Consider the following 14,575-nt stretch of genomic DNA (forward strand, 5'->3'; position numbering starts at 1 on the left):
AAGATTCAATTAAAGGCAGGCACAAAGCAACAGGTACAGATTTTGACAAAAATCCCCGAAATTTTCCTCTTCGTCGGGAAAATCGCTGCGAAATCGCTTGAGTTTCCTCATTCACCATATCAGATATCCGCATCCACCGTTTCTGGCGGATCAATTTAGGCGTCTGTCAGGCTTCTCTGATCACTAATTTTGGCACCTTTCTTATTTTGCGTTTCGAAATAGGAGTTAAAAAGAGAAAGAAGAAAATACACCCCTGTGTCGGCCCGGTGAGATCCCCGCCCCACCTTAAAGACTTGGCCTAGTTTTCGTCCCCGATGGGAAAATGCCTTACAATCTCAGACCCACTGGAAAGTTGACTTTGATCTCCACTTGAATTTTAACGGAAAAAATTGCACTCCAAAACCATCTCCTGTGGGAAAAAGTTCCATCGAAGCTGCGAGATAGGGATGTGGAAAATTATACAGGTATTTCTCCGCTCGCGTATTTTTTTTACTACAATTTGCATTATAAAGTTAAGGGGTTACGAAATACTTGTTTGCGATATGTTTTACATGCCACCACACTGACTGGTCAAACACAAACAAGAATCGAGAACAATTTTCAGAAACCGTAAAGTATTTTGATCTAAAGTCTCGTAACCACAAAAAAATATATAAGTTTTCAAAAACAGTAATTTCTCTTTCGAGTGACCGTTACTCCCGCCGTTACTGAAGGTGTCTCTGAATGAAATATTTGTACAAAAAAACTTGATTGATACACCCCAGATCTTGTGTTTGAAGAGGGTGTTTTGATAAGTCAATTTCTTATATTGACACAAAATAATAAAACGAACGAACGGACAAAAAAGAACGGAGAAAGAAGAGCGAGAAAAAATAAAGACAAAAATGCACAAAGTCCGATATGGTTTTAGCTGTTTGACAAAACACCCTAGATGCTTTTTTTATAAGAAAAAACTATACTAGGTCACAGTGCCCATGTAAACCACACTGAAACGACCGCCTTCCATCACGCATCACGCTCGCGAAAGAGCGGGCGCACATTATTGACGCCTACATGTCATCTCCAGTACATTTTAGATTATTCATTGAAAACAGATTACAATATAGTCATTTTTCATGTCTCTATTATTCAATTCCGAATAAAAGACATTCAGCGAAAAAAAGAGAAACACCTGGGTAATCTAGTTAAAAAAACCGAAAGTATATGGTAGACAAAGTACCACTATGAAAGAAACCGCCTCCGGCGGTCGATAAGAACATAAGGCTTCGATGGTTAAGAACAAGTTAAGAACATTTTTAGGCTTAAAACTCAAAAAGTTAAGAACATCCGTCGGCGGCTTCAAAAGTTTTGGATGTTCTTATATAAAAAAACGTGTATGTCATAAAAACAAAAAGGAAAAAGTACATCGAGATATAAAATATTTTGAAGTTCAAGGGTACATGTTTTTTTCTCCCTTAGTCTTTTTTTTTGCTGTTTTTTTTCGCGATTGTTTGCTCTCGATGAAAAAAACCTAACGGAAAGTCTGTCTCGTCATTATGTTGACAAAACAAAACAAAAAGACATCCCATTCTTAAACTGACTGGGTGATCATTTTTTTGATGGGTTTATAGTTGATTACAAGACAGATTCAAGATCTTTTATGCATGCGATGGTTTACGTCTTGAAAAACTCATAAAACAGGCCTGACCGAAGCAGGGAGGCTCAAAATAGACTTTTTTCTTAGATTCCTGGCGAATTCTCATTTTAAGCCTTTAGCCCCTCCACTTCTCCTCCACCCGTAACACTGCCGATCGATAATGGTGTAACGGTTCCGACTTATGTTCCCTTACCCTGCGTCATATACGGCAGTGAAAAGTAAAGATTATTGGGTCTCCAAATAAACAAACTATATAACACAATCTTAATTTACATAAATGAAAAGTAAAGTTGTCTGAAAAAACAAAAAACCAGGTCTTTAATTCTTTAACATTTTTTGTTAAAAGCCAGCATGCTGATTTTAGTCCCACGGTCGATCCTCTTCGCAAGTAAAAACACTAAGTCAACTTTCACTCAAGGAATACGTATTTACTTGTCTATAGCAGCGCGGGATTGTTTTTCAATACAAAGGTCTTTAACAACTAGATGTTGACATTTTGTCTGACAGGCGCTGATTATTTGTCATGTTATAGAATGAAAATATTAGTTGGACATGAAGTTTCTAATATCTTTTTTTGACAAAGTCGAAAAACCCTTTTTCAACCCGTTTGAAGTAGATTTAAGCTAATTTGATGATGTCGATACAGTCGATAATCTTGAGCTCCGACAACCGACCCTTACAGGGACAAAATAGTTGAAGAATATCTAAACTTCACGCTTTTCTTTGGAGTAAACCACTTTGAAAAAATCCGCCATTTTTAAAACTCTGCTGCATTTAAAAACGCTCAAACTTGGTTTAAATTTGTGCATACTTGATGGAGGAAAAATTCACTCACTGACTAAAATTCATCAAATAAATAAACATTTTGATGGACGATAAGTCTTCAAACACAGAAGCAAAAATCTAGGTTGAGCTTCCTGACAGCCTTTTGTTAGTTTTTGCTGTAGCTTAGCTAAGATTTAATTGTGTTTACTTTGGTTGGGAAGATCTTAACCGATAGAGGATAGAATGGGAACTTAAAGGGTTCAGTTATCCTAGACTTCCTTCATAAAGATTTGAGTTTTATACTGAACTGTGTTTCTTTTTCTTAGTAAAGAAAAAAAATTTCCATCCTAGATTTTTCGTCCCTCACAACAGTTAACTTTATTGGGGAAAAAATGTTTTTTTACACCTTTATTAACCCAAATTTGATTCAAAACGTTGAATAACGAGAATTATTTTCGAGCCAGTGAAGGAGATCATTTCTTTTGGACAATTTAGTCGGGGAAAGATGATGAATTTGAAATATTGATCGGGAAAAAGTGACGGAATTATCTCTAGGCGACGAAATTTTTCCACGTTGCCGTTTTTACCCGAGAAATTAAAACCCCGACTTATTTGTCCCCCCGATTAGGTATAAAAGTTCTTTTTGTCTAATTTCGTGCCCAGCTACAAATTAGTGAGCGCTACAGAATCATAAAAGGCAAATTCGCTACAAAATCATAAAAAAGCAAACTTAGGGACTGGAATCAAGTTTTCTTTTTGTTAGAAGCACTTCAAAGACCCTGACAAACAACATTATTTATACTTCCATCAATCATTATATGCACATACCTGTATTGACACGGTTTTGACGCATTGTAGTAGCTGACAACCCAAAAAAAACGTTAACCATATTGAAACATCAAGCTGGCCTGCAGTCTGGAAATTGCGGCTTGTGCACCGGATATCTCCGGCGTAGATTTGAGATTTGATCTGCTGACTTCAATTTTTTCCAGTTAAGTTGGCGCAGCTCCGGCGTAAAATTTCCCTTCTTTCCAGACTGCTGGCACCGTCATATAAGCCAGGTATCTTCAAGCAACCTTAAACCACGCCCTTGATAGAAAACACTCTTATTTCAAGCACGTAACTTTCCAAGCAAAATACAAAAAAATCATAAGAGTTTCACTAAAGGTCAAGTAACTAACAGTCAAGTCAATGAAAATAAGCAGACTAAAACACCATAGAGGAGGGGTTTTTTTCTACATGAGATTTTTTTAAGTAATATGATATAGGGTTTTAGAAAAGAAAACCCAGATTCTTAACACAGTCGTGAAGAAGATTAAATGTTCTGGTAAACCGCAACTAGGTCTGTAACTGAGGCTCAAGATTATTATAATGAAATGTCATATGTAAAGATAGAAAGAAAGAAAATTTTACACAAATAAATGTATGGATTGAAATTTATTGATAGTTGGATTTTTTTTGCCCAGGTCAGCTAATTATCTAAACAGTGTTAGAAGACTAACACAATCCTAATTTTTTTAACACAACTTTATGAGCTTAATCTCGCCTATAACGCAATTAAAACAACCTTGTCTCTCCACTCCTGGTGGAAATCCTTCTCACAGTTGGGATAAAAATTTCTTTCGAAATGCCAATAGGGATAGTAAATCTACTGTTCTCAGTTAAAAAAGCAAGTGGATAATTTATCTATTTTTCCCGTCGGGAACGAAATTTTTGCCAAATTCAAAAGCGGGGCGGGAGTCCCAACGGGTCTGTGGCACAAGGGATATTAAAGAATTAATTAGAAGCATTCTGTGCCTATTAAATTAAAGCTGGGTGATAAAGAGCTGATTTTGAAGTGCAAAAACCCTATTCTTGATTCTCAACACTACCAAATCAGCTGCGAGAAAAAGCATCTGAAAATCTTTAAACAGTATTATCGTCGCTGATCCAAAACCTGAACTTATCCTCTTCTATAAAGAAAATTTGAAGGAAATGCTGATTCAAATTTTCTAAAGTTAAAACAAGATCTCACAAAAAATACCAAAATCGTAGGAGATTGTTAACCTTAATCAGTGAGACAGAGGTGTTAAAATGAGCAAATTGAGCCATTTTTGATACAACAAACAGTCTAAAACGGACTAAACTCAAATCTATTCCATCACTGTTACTCCTTTAAACAACACATCTCCTACTAATATTCGTCGAACAAAAATAACAATTTTTCTTGTTCGTATCTTTATATAGAGCTAGTCATCCTCTCAAGTTGGTCAAATTTCCATTCAAAAAAAAATAAAGTCTTAAATTGTCAATCAAAATACAGTTTCCAAAACAAAAATATTATAGAATCATTTTCTGAGATATCAACACAGGAGAAAAAATCAATCAACCAAAAAGGTCATTTATAAGATTGATTGAAGCTTAGAACGCCTTTGACCATTTTTGACAATAGACCGGCAGCACTTATTAACACTGCTCCTAGGTAGAAGTTTTTTTACTGATATCTTATTCCTATGATCCAATATTTTGAGTAATGAAAAGTTATTATTCTTTCTCCAAAGTTTTGATCATATGAGAAGTTTGTAAAGTCAAAGTTTTGACACATCAACTCTCTTTAAAAACATAAATTTTACTATTTGGAAAATAAATCAAATAAGTCTATTAATAATGACATAGATCAGCTGAGTACGCGTGACCAACATGTCAAAGAATTAAGAATCTGTAATGTAAGCTATAAGAAAGAAAAAGAAATCTCCTACCATTGCTGACAAAGCATTTTTAAACAAAAAAAAAGAACTACTTTTTTCGCTTTCGGCTCAGCCTGAGCTAAAGGCAGAAGGGTGAGCAAATTCTGCTTTGTCAGCATAGAGGCGCACCTCGCCTCATTTCCATATCATAAAAAGAATATCTTAAATCTGCATGAAAATGTAGTCAAGTTTTTATACATCAAATTTATCTCCAAGCAAAGCAAAGATCCAGCTTCCTTTATAATTATAGGGTTCCTTGAAAGAAATAATCTTTGAGTCACAGATCCGACAAGACCCTCTAGACGCTCGAATCTTAGAAAGATTGGCCAAAACACTCACCGGTGAGAATATACCATGAAATCCTGCTCCCCTTTGCAAAATTCACTAAACTCTCATCCCCACTCATAAGTAAAGTAATTGTAATTTCAAGATTATTCAAACATTAGAGTGCTTTAAATTTATAATCCCTGTCCATAAACATGAGATCATTTTACCCATCGGTGTTCAATTTGTTCGTTATATCCCCACTACTTGCTAGAAACTCTCTTGCACCTTGGGTCACTAAGACAATGTTGGCTCAGTATACCGTTCTTTCCACTAGGAACCATGGAAATAAAGTCAAAATGGCGTGTTTGAAGGTTAGCTCTCTGTCTTAACGTAAAACCAACACGTTCAATTCTACAAAATATACAGTATCACCAATTCATAACTTTTACAAAATGTAACGTACACTAATCTCATTTGTAGAAGAATGGTTAACTTGTCTACTGTAATTATGTGTTAACAAACACTTATGAAATGAACACATCACAAGTCAATCTTGTAATCACCAAAAGACATCATTGTTGGTTACAATTCACGTTATATATACTCTGTCTAAACAATGTTATTCATCTAAAGTTTTCATGTGTAAACTAACTAAACTTCCGTTTTTAAGATAGAGAGTTGCTCCTGTCTCTCCTTTATATACTAACAGGATTTCCTCCCTTCGGGTAACTCATCTCCGTTTGATATTTGATTATATGAATAGGACTCTTAATGTGAATTTAGTAGCATGCAGTTCTTTTCATGAATACATACAAGACTATTCATTCTCGTATTATGATTTTTCTCAAAGAACCTGGAAATTGGTGTAATACCTATTATCAAGTAATTAATTATGGGATAACAGAGAGAAAAAAAAAATGATAGAAAAAAATAGTAGTCCAGCTACGTAACACATCAAACTTACAGTAGTCTAAAACCTTAAATCTCTTAGTCAAACTGAGATACCAGAATAGCACGCAATAACTTAAGTTTTTCCTGGCAAAAAAGCACAACTTTTATATAGATCACATTGTAATATAATACACGGTGCCATTGATTCCTTGTTTAGACGAGTCATACTATGACATTGGTGTTTAGCGTCTAAATGTAGTATGCCTGAAACTAAAAAGCTTTAATTCTTAAGAACTCTGAAAAAAATTCACGCAATAACAAATTCATCACATAGTCACTTAATAACACATATTGCTTTTGGATCATAGGATATACCCAATTCAATGGGCTAAAAACTGGCACATTCAATAAACCATTGTACCATAAGAATCACAAACTTTGAGGGTATAACTTTTTTCACTGTTCTTATAACTAGAGGCTTGTATGTTAGATGAAAGAGCTTCCGGGTCTACCACCTAGAGGGTATTAATTGATGCTAAGCAATGATAAGACTTTACTAATCAGTAATCAAAAGAGGTATTATGACCGAAGAGTCATTTGAATGTATAGGTGTAAAGGCAGTGATTAATTGTTTTTAAATTTTCATTCAAACTTTCGATTGATTGATAACAGAGTATAGAATGAATTAGAGCCCTTCGTTTTAAAGTGAGCTTCATCCTTAATTAATTAATCACTTCTAAGTCTATTTAGATTAGCTCTTACTTGTAATTATTAAGTGGGAGAAAATATAAGGAAGGGTTGATCCGGAATTAGGATTTACTGATGATTTTCCTCTTTGCTAAAGTCTTGTGATTTTGAAAAAGGGGTCAGCGCTGGCGTTACCAGGGACCTAGCTGCGTTGTTTTAACGCCCATTTAGCGACGTTATACGCACCAGCTAGGGAGGGAAAATTGCTAAATTTAACTAAAATTAAACAACTCTGAAAATTCTCTTAATTGAGTGAGGTCAAGTAGCCGCCCTGGTTCCCAGAATTCTTTTCAATAAATTCCCAATGGTTTTTGTTACCTAAAGTAGTCAGCAAAAGTTAACCATGCAAAATGTCATTCCAATCCATCACTACAACACTATACAAAAGTTATACGGAAAATAAAATGATAGATCAACGTGATCAAAGACCAAAGTGATCTGAAAATTTATACAAAACCCATTGCGATTTTATACCAATGTCACACATTGTCAAATGAACAACAAACTATTGTTTCTGTTCCAATCCAAACATTTAACGTGAAGGAGATTTTGAACCAAGAAAAATCTCTGAGATGAAGAGCTTCAAAATTCTCTTCTTGAAATAGTCTCTCGGACTCATCAATACATTATTGAGCATTGCTGCATTTATGTAGATTCTCTACCAGAGTATCTTGTACATACAATTACCATAAAAGACAGTAAGATACTTTAAGGCTGTGAGAACTTGAAATATCATATCAACTTAAGATTTCTTCATAAATTGAAATCGACTTAAAGTGTTCATTAGAGTTTCATTTGAGATCTTGTATCCTGCTGTCTAATGTTCTGTGATTTATAAGAACAGGTAACAATAAAACAACGAGGCTTAGAATTCTTAAAAGTGGAGCTTATTGATGGCTAAAAAATGGTTGAAAATATGAAATTTTTGTCAAAGAAGAACAAAAATTAACAAGGAATTTTCTTGTAATGTTTCAAGCAAATGAGGCAATTTCAAAAAAGAAAAAACTCAGAGGAAAAAATAAGAATAGACTTGAAGAATAAACCCAAATCTTGTGATTCTTATAGAAACAGATCTCTCCAGCCAACTATATCCTGTTCAGTGGTTTTGGTCAAGCATCAATAACATTGACATGAAATGAACAATTGTGTTTTGGTTGTTGATAGAAGGATGACAGCTCATCCTGCCCACCTGACACATAACATTGTTTCAATGTCCACCTATGGTTCAAATAACGTTCGATGAATGTTAGATTGAACTTGCTGACTCATTTAAAACGAAATAAATCTAGCAGCAGAAGTGTTACATTGACCATTACAAATTGTCTGGTGTGTCGTATATAATGCAACCTTAATACAACATCAACACCCCTGTCTCAGTAAGTCGATTAAGTTTTAAAACCCACCGGGGTGACTATGAAAAGGCATTTTACCAGATCTTGTTCGATTTTGACCGGGTTGACCAAGAATTGATCGGGATATAGAGGATTTTTACGACATTTAAAACACGGCAAACTCGGATTCAATCCTTGTGTAGCGTTAGGGTTAATACATAGGTTAATTAGAAACTATTTAACTTTTTTTAATTGTCAGAATTTTATATCATAAAAAAATCTATTTAATGTAAAAACACACCCTGTGTCAAAGACCCGTTGGGACACCAGCCCTACTGGAAAATTTTGGCAAACATTTCGTCCCCGGTGGGGAAATACCCTAGAATTTCAGCCCCACTGGGAATTTGACTTTGATTTTATCCCCATTCGAGATCCAATGTTTAAAAATTGCATTCCAAAATCATCCCCACTGAATTTTTTAACCTTGGAACAATGAAATCTCTATCCCATTAAGATTTCAATAGAAATTTTTTATCTCCACTGAGGAAAAGGTTTCACCGGGGCTTTGAGACAGGGGTGTAGAACTGTTCCATTTGAAGCAGAAGCCATCATTACTTAACTATTGACTTAAAACGTTAAACTACATTCATCCTACGCCAACAACTTCCCATGAATCATTACATCGGCTATACAGCAACGTTGTCTACTAGGCTTATAATTACAGCTAAAATGTCTCTAAAGAAGCATTGATTTACGTTTTAAATGTATCCGCACTGAAAAAATACTCCTAACTGATTCGAATCAGGATAATTACTTCTATAACATTCATCATGTAGGAGATGGCACTTGGCCCCTTTATAGGTCGGCAACATCTAAAGATAGGTAAATATATGTAGCTGCTAAATGGACAATACTCCATTAACGATATCAGAGGAGCCAGAGGGTCAAAAATAAAACATAGTGATCTTTTATCAATATTTCCTTACAGGGAATGAAACACTCTCCCTCATGAATCTCGATGAGCCCATACAAGATCTGCTATTACTTGATGTTCGTTAGTAATATCCTCTACACAAATTTACATAAACACCATTCAGGATATACCATCATAAAGGAGCAGTGAATAAGTGTCAAGTATTGTTAGTTTATGATTGAAACCTCCAAACAAAATCAAGATCCATAAAAAATGACCCTCTTGCTTTTGAAGTAAACACTTAATCATCATCAGTTGTTGAACTGTATCCCCTTTGTTTTGATTAAAGCAACCCACTCGAAAGATCTCACAGACCGCCCTTCTTTGTTTCATTTCTTTGGACAATACAGCTCTTTGATCTATTTCTTGATTGCTTGTTCAAACAGTAGATAGACTTTTCATTTTGACCAGATAAGGGGTGGCGCAATATTAACGGAATAATGCTAGGATTTGAATTCAAACTTCACACGAGGTTTGCCTTAGGGAAGAGTAGCTTGATCTAAATACGGGCTATTGAAGGCAAGAAGCAAATAACGTACCTGGTCGAGATACTTGATTCTAGGGTACACTTATTTGCTATGATAAACATGAGGATACAGCCCCACTTCAAATATTTTTTCATCGTCCACCCCTAACACGTCATGACATGGAGATTCTGCTGTTTTTAGCCAGTGTGAATTAACCCACGCAGATATAACTGCTATGTCTGGGTTTCTTAAAAACAGGGTGAAAAATTCATTTTGAAAGAAACGTTTAATTAGAATCAACGTTGTTTTCACGAACAAGTGGGAATCCGACTTGTACTTCAGTTAACATAACGGTCAAAGGTTTTTGTCACACAAGCCCTCTTATTATCCATTCATCGGATGTAGACATGGGGTGATTCACCTTATTTGTAAAAACCCATCGAATTCACATACTCGTGAAAATTGGGGCAGATTTACATAACGGATTTTGATAGACTTCAAGATCTGTACTGAAAAAGTTTTAACATTTAAACACTGTGGGAGAGGGGGTGGTAGGAGAGTACATTTAGCTCAAAAAAGATTTGCAATGAAAGAAAAAGTGCCAACATAGATAGAATTGGACAGATATAAATTCTAAAATAACTCTTGGTTTAAAAGAAATTTAGAATAAATATCTAACCCTTATCTATAACAATATTTCAAATGTTACCCAAAATTAGATAATTGGTGCAGTGCAGTATCAAAAGTTATTTATCTTAGGATAAAAAACATGCCTTTAATATCTAGTTCCCTTGTCAAGGTGTGATTATAGTGGGGGCGTGCGGTATTTCAGGAATTGCGAAAATCAACCCTTTTTTCTTCGGAATTTCGAAAATCGGGAAAAATCTCTTCAATCTCTTTTCATCCCCTTTTTTCGGAATTCATACATGAAAAATCAAATTTGATGAAAAATTAGTCAAAATGAGGAAAAATACCCCCAGAAAATCGGTATTGGAATCGTAAGTAATTATTTACGGATTTTCATAAAATTTGAGCAAAATTATTTGGTATTTCGGAAATCGCAAACCCCGTATGCCCCCTATTATGAATAACATACATACAAATCCTGTACCAGATATCGAAAAAAGGTCTATCTAAAGTCCAAAGCATCTAAAAACATAAAATGGACCTTGAAACAACTTTACGCCGCTAAGAGATGAAATCCATTCCGGGCATCTATTTTACAATAAGACTCAATTAATCCTACTACAAGAGCTAAACGAGGTAGATTTGAAATCTAAATGAAGGGCAATTCACTATCAAAGTTATTTTCAATTATGATTTGCAATGGCTTTCGGTGTTGTGTGCCAGCTTTTAGTATTCTAGAAAACAAACACGGACACACATTGGACCGGAAAGAAATGACCTTACATAAAGAAAAGCCCTTGACCCTGTCTCTAAAAGATTTGTCAAGTAAGTGTTAATAAGGCGTGAAAAAACGAATAAATGTTCCATCAAAAAGGAATTTTTGAAACTTTCTCTCAGTGACGACGCTAGTAAATATCTTCCCAGTGGATAAATACACCTCCTTCTCACAGACCTTGCAGGATTTTTTCAGCCAGTGGGTATAAAAATAACGAACTGAAACTTGATGGGGATTGGTATTCTCATATTTTTGGCTGGGGATTGAAATTCCGTTGTCTCAAGTTAGGAAATTATGTTGGGATGAGCAAAAAAAACATAATATTTAGCAGTGAGAGTTGGTTTTGATTATTTTCAGTGGGGACAAGAATCGGAACATAATCTTACATCTTACACTGGGGACGATATTTTGGCCATTTTTTCATATGGAAGGGGTTCCAGTGGGTAAGAGAGAAAGGGATGTATAAATGACCCCCCCCCCACATGTACTAGATTAGTGAGCAATAAGTGTAATACGTCAGAAGCATAAAAACCTAAGGGGATTGGGTTTTAAGTAACTTTATGATGTTTTTGCACGCGTGCAAAGGAGTGGGCCAATTTCAGTGCAAAGAAAATTGAAGTACATTTCAGTAAATTTTGGACAAACAATCGTCCCTCACGGAAATGTTTGTCCATGATTTTGTTAAGGCAGAAAAATGGTTATCCTCTCCGCGCGACTACTGTATCACCAGTATTATCCACGCACTATGAAAACAAGTCTGCCAATAATTGACTAAATTCACATACGTTTATTTTGTCAATGAAATATATCATATTTTGGAGGACACGTTAGCCTGAAATAACATATCTAAGAGGTTAACAAAAGGTCTTGATATATCTTCAATAATCTAACGGAAATCTAGAAATAGATACTGTTTTTAAGAGATGGTTACGTTAAAAATATGTTAGTTATTTTAAGTAGCATCAAATCCGTGTGCCAAAAACATGACATGTTAAAGTTGCTTTTAAAACAAAAAGTTTTTGTTTTGAATGTAAACAGACCCTTAACAATACGTTTGAAAAAGGCTTCATTTACATCAAATTATAAAATGGGCCAGTACTATTTTGCCAAATTTGTTTTGTGGTAACGCAAATTTCTGTCTCTGCATGTTTAAAGTTTATTGGCATCAGAACTCAAAACACTTTGTTTAAAATTCAAAATTATTTGATTCTTAAACTTCCTGTACATCAGCAACTATTTTTGCCAAACCATAAATTCAACCACATCATTTTTTAATCGCAATAGACTCACAATGTTCCATGTAACATACATAGAAGGTTCTATAGGCGTTAAAACAACGTTACGTATGTCAACAGGTCCAAAATTCAACTACTACTTCTTAATATAATTTTCCAGAATTACATTCTTAATAGAAAAGAAGGCAGTCCCTTCTCTATTTCAACAATTTAGTTTCAAAAATAGCATACATATTTCCTGGGGGTTTTAAGCTAAGATTATCTGTACTTTAAAGCAGTTCAGAGGGTTCACATGTCAAAAACATTAGCCTAAAATTAGTCTTGATATATTGCTTTACTTATAAAAGTGGGCGTAAAAGAGGGGGTGGTTCGTTATCAAACAAGACGTTTCGAGGTGTTGTGTCGATAAACTTATTTCGAATTTCAAAATTTGCGGGGAGAGATATAGGCAGCCGACCCAACGAGTTCAACTCCAGAAGTAGTCATTGAATCATGATTATATATCTTATGCGTCTCAAGAACTTTTCTTCATTCTCTAGCTAATTATCTCCTTCCAGAATACGTTCCCTAAAACAATTTCATAACCAAACATCTAAGTAACCTACGCTTTTGAAAACAGATTTCAAACCTCTGTTTTTGCAACTCTCATCTTTTTTGAACAGACTAGAAGAAATCGTGATGAAAATAAAAGCAATCTTTCTGTAAAAAGCGCACACAAGAAACAGAGCACTTGAAAATACCAAGTATGGGTTCTTGAACAAGGTATGTTTAGTGTCAATCAATACTTGCGAATTTACGTTCATATCATTTATGGTGTTTTATTAGAAAGTTGTTCAACAAACAATTGTTGAATTGAATTTTCCTTCAAAAATACATAAACGATTTTCTTTCAAAAACAAAACGAATGATTTTCCAATTAGAAAGTTGTTCAACAAATCAATTGTTGAATTAGATTTTCCTTCAAAAACACACAAATGATTTTCTTTCAAAAATAATAAAACGAATGATTTCCCGAGAATTCCCTTTAAAAATACAACGAACGATTTTCCTTAGGAAATACAAAGAACGTTTTCCCTCAAAACTAAGTAAACAATTTCCTACACAAACGGAGAATCAAGTTGAGAACATCATTATAACAAGATATGATGAGAAAACAGATAAAATTGCTGGACGTGAGTAAATCCTTCGGTCCGGATGATATACACCCGAAAATGTTAGTTGAACTGATTGATCATCAAGCCGAACCCCTGACTATCATCATGAACAAGACCTTGTCTAAGGGAACTATATCAAAAGATAGGAAGATGGCACATGTGACTTTAATTTATAAAAACAAGGGTGCCCAAAACCTTGCAATAAAATATAGACCTGTTAGTTTGACTTCAGTAGTCTGCAAGTTAATGGAATCATTTATAAGAAAGCACATTATGAAGCATCTAACCATGGATTTATCATAGAACTCTGGATAAACATCAAATAAAACGGTGGAGAGCGAACTATTGTCTTTCCATTGTTTTAGAAAACAATCGATGTTCTAGCTTTGTCCGCAAAGGACAACTGTCATGGCGGCTCGAAGGTCCCTGATTTTGAAAAATGATTAATAATCCCATTTCTAAAAAGTCCAGTAACTTCTTGTTTTTGTATATTTACTGGATGCAACTTTGAAAATGAAAATACATTTATGAAATTAAATGTGAAAAAAACTTCATCAAACAACAAAAATTGAGTAAAAAGCCTAGAATGACGCTGAAAATAAGGTTGGCAATATCTTTCCAATTTTTTCCTGGGAAGAGCTAGGATTGACATATGTTAGACTGGAGTATCTTGGCTTCATAGTGATATGAAAATCTTTTGGAGGCACGTGGTGGCACGGTGGCTTCGGCGAGGTGGAAGTTTGAAATTTTCTGGTGTCAACATTCAATTTCTTATACATAGCATGTTTGTCGCATCTTTCTCACAGCTTGAAATGTCATAACGACATATCATTAGCAATCAATTTGATGCATTTGACTCTCTTGAGAGATCTTTAAGTCTCATTTGGCAATTGTATAGCTGTGTTTTGATGAAAAATGCAATAAAAAGATTTACGAAAAATTATTAGTGAATGGAGGAGGGTGAACAATAATGTCATTACT

This window comes from Clytia hemisphaerica, unplaced genomic scaffold (assembly GCF_902728285.1).
Source record: "Clytia hemisphaerica strain Z4C2 unplaced genomic scaffold, Clytia hemisphaerica genome assembly, whole genome shotgun sequence".
In the NCBI taxonomy this organism is placed as follows: Eukaryota; Metazoa; Cnidaria; class Hydrozoa; order Leptothecata; family Clytiidae; genus Clytia; species Clytia hemisphaerica.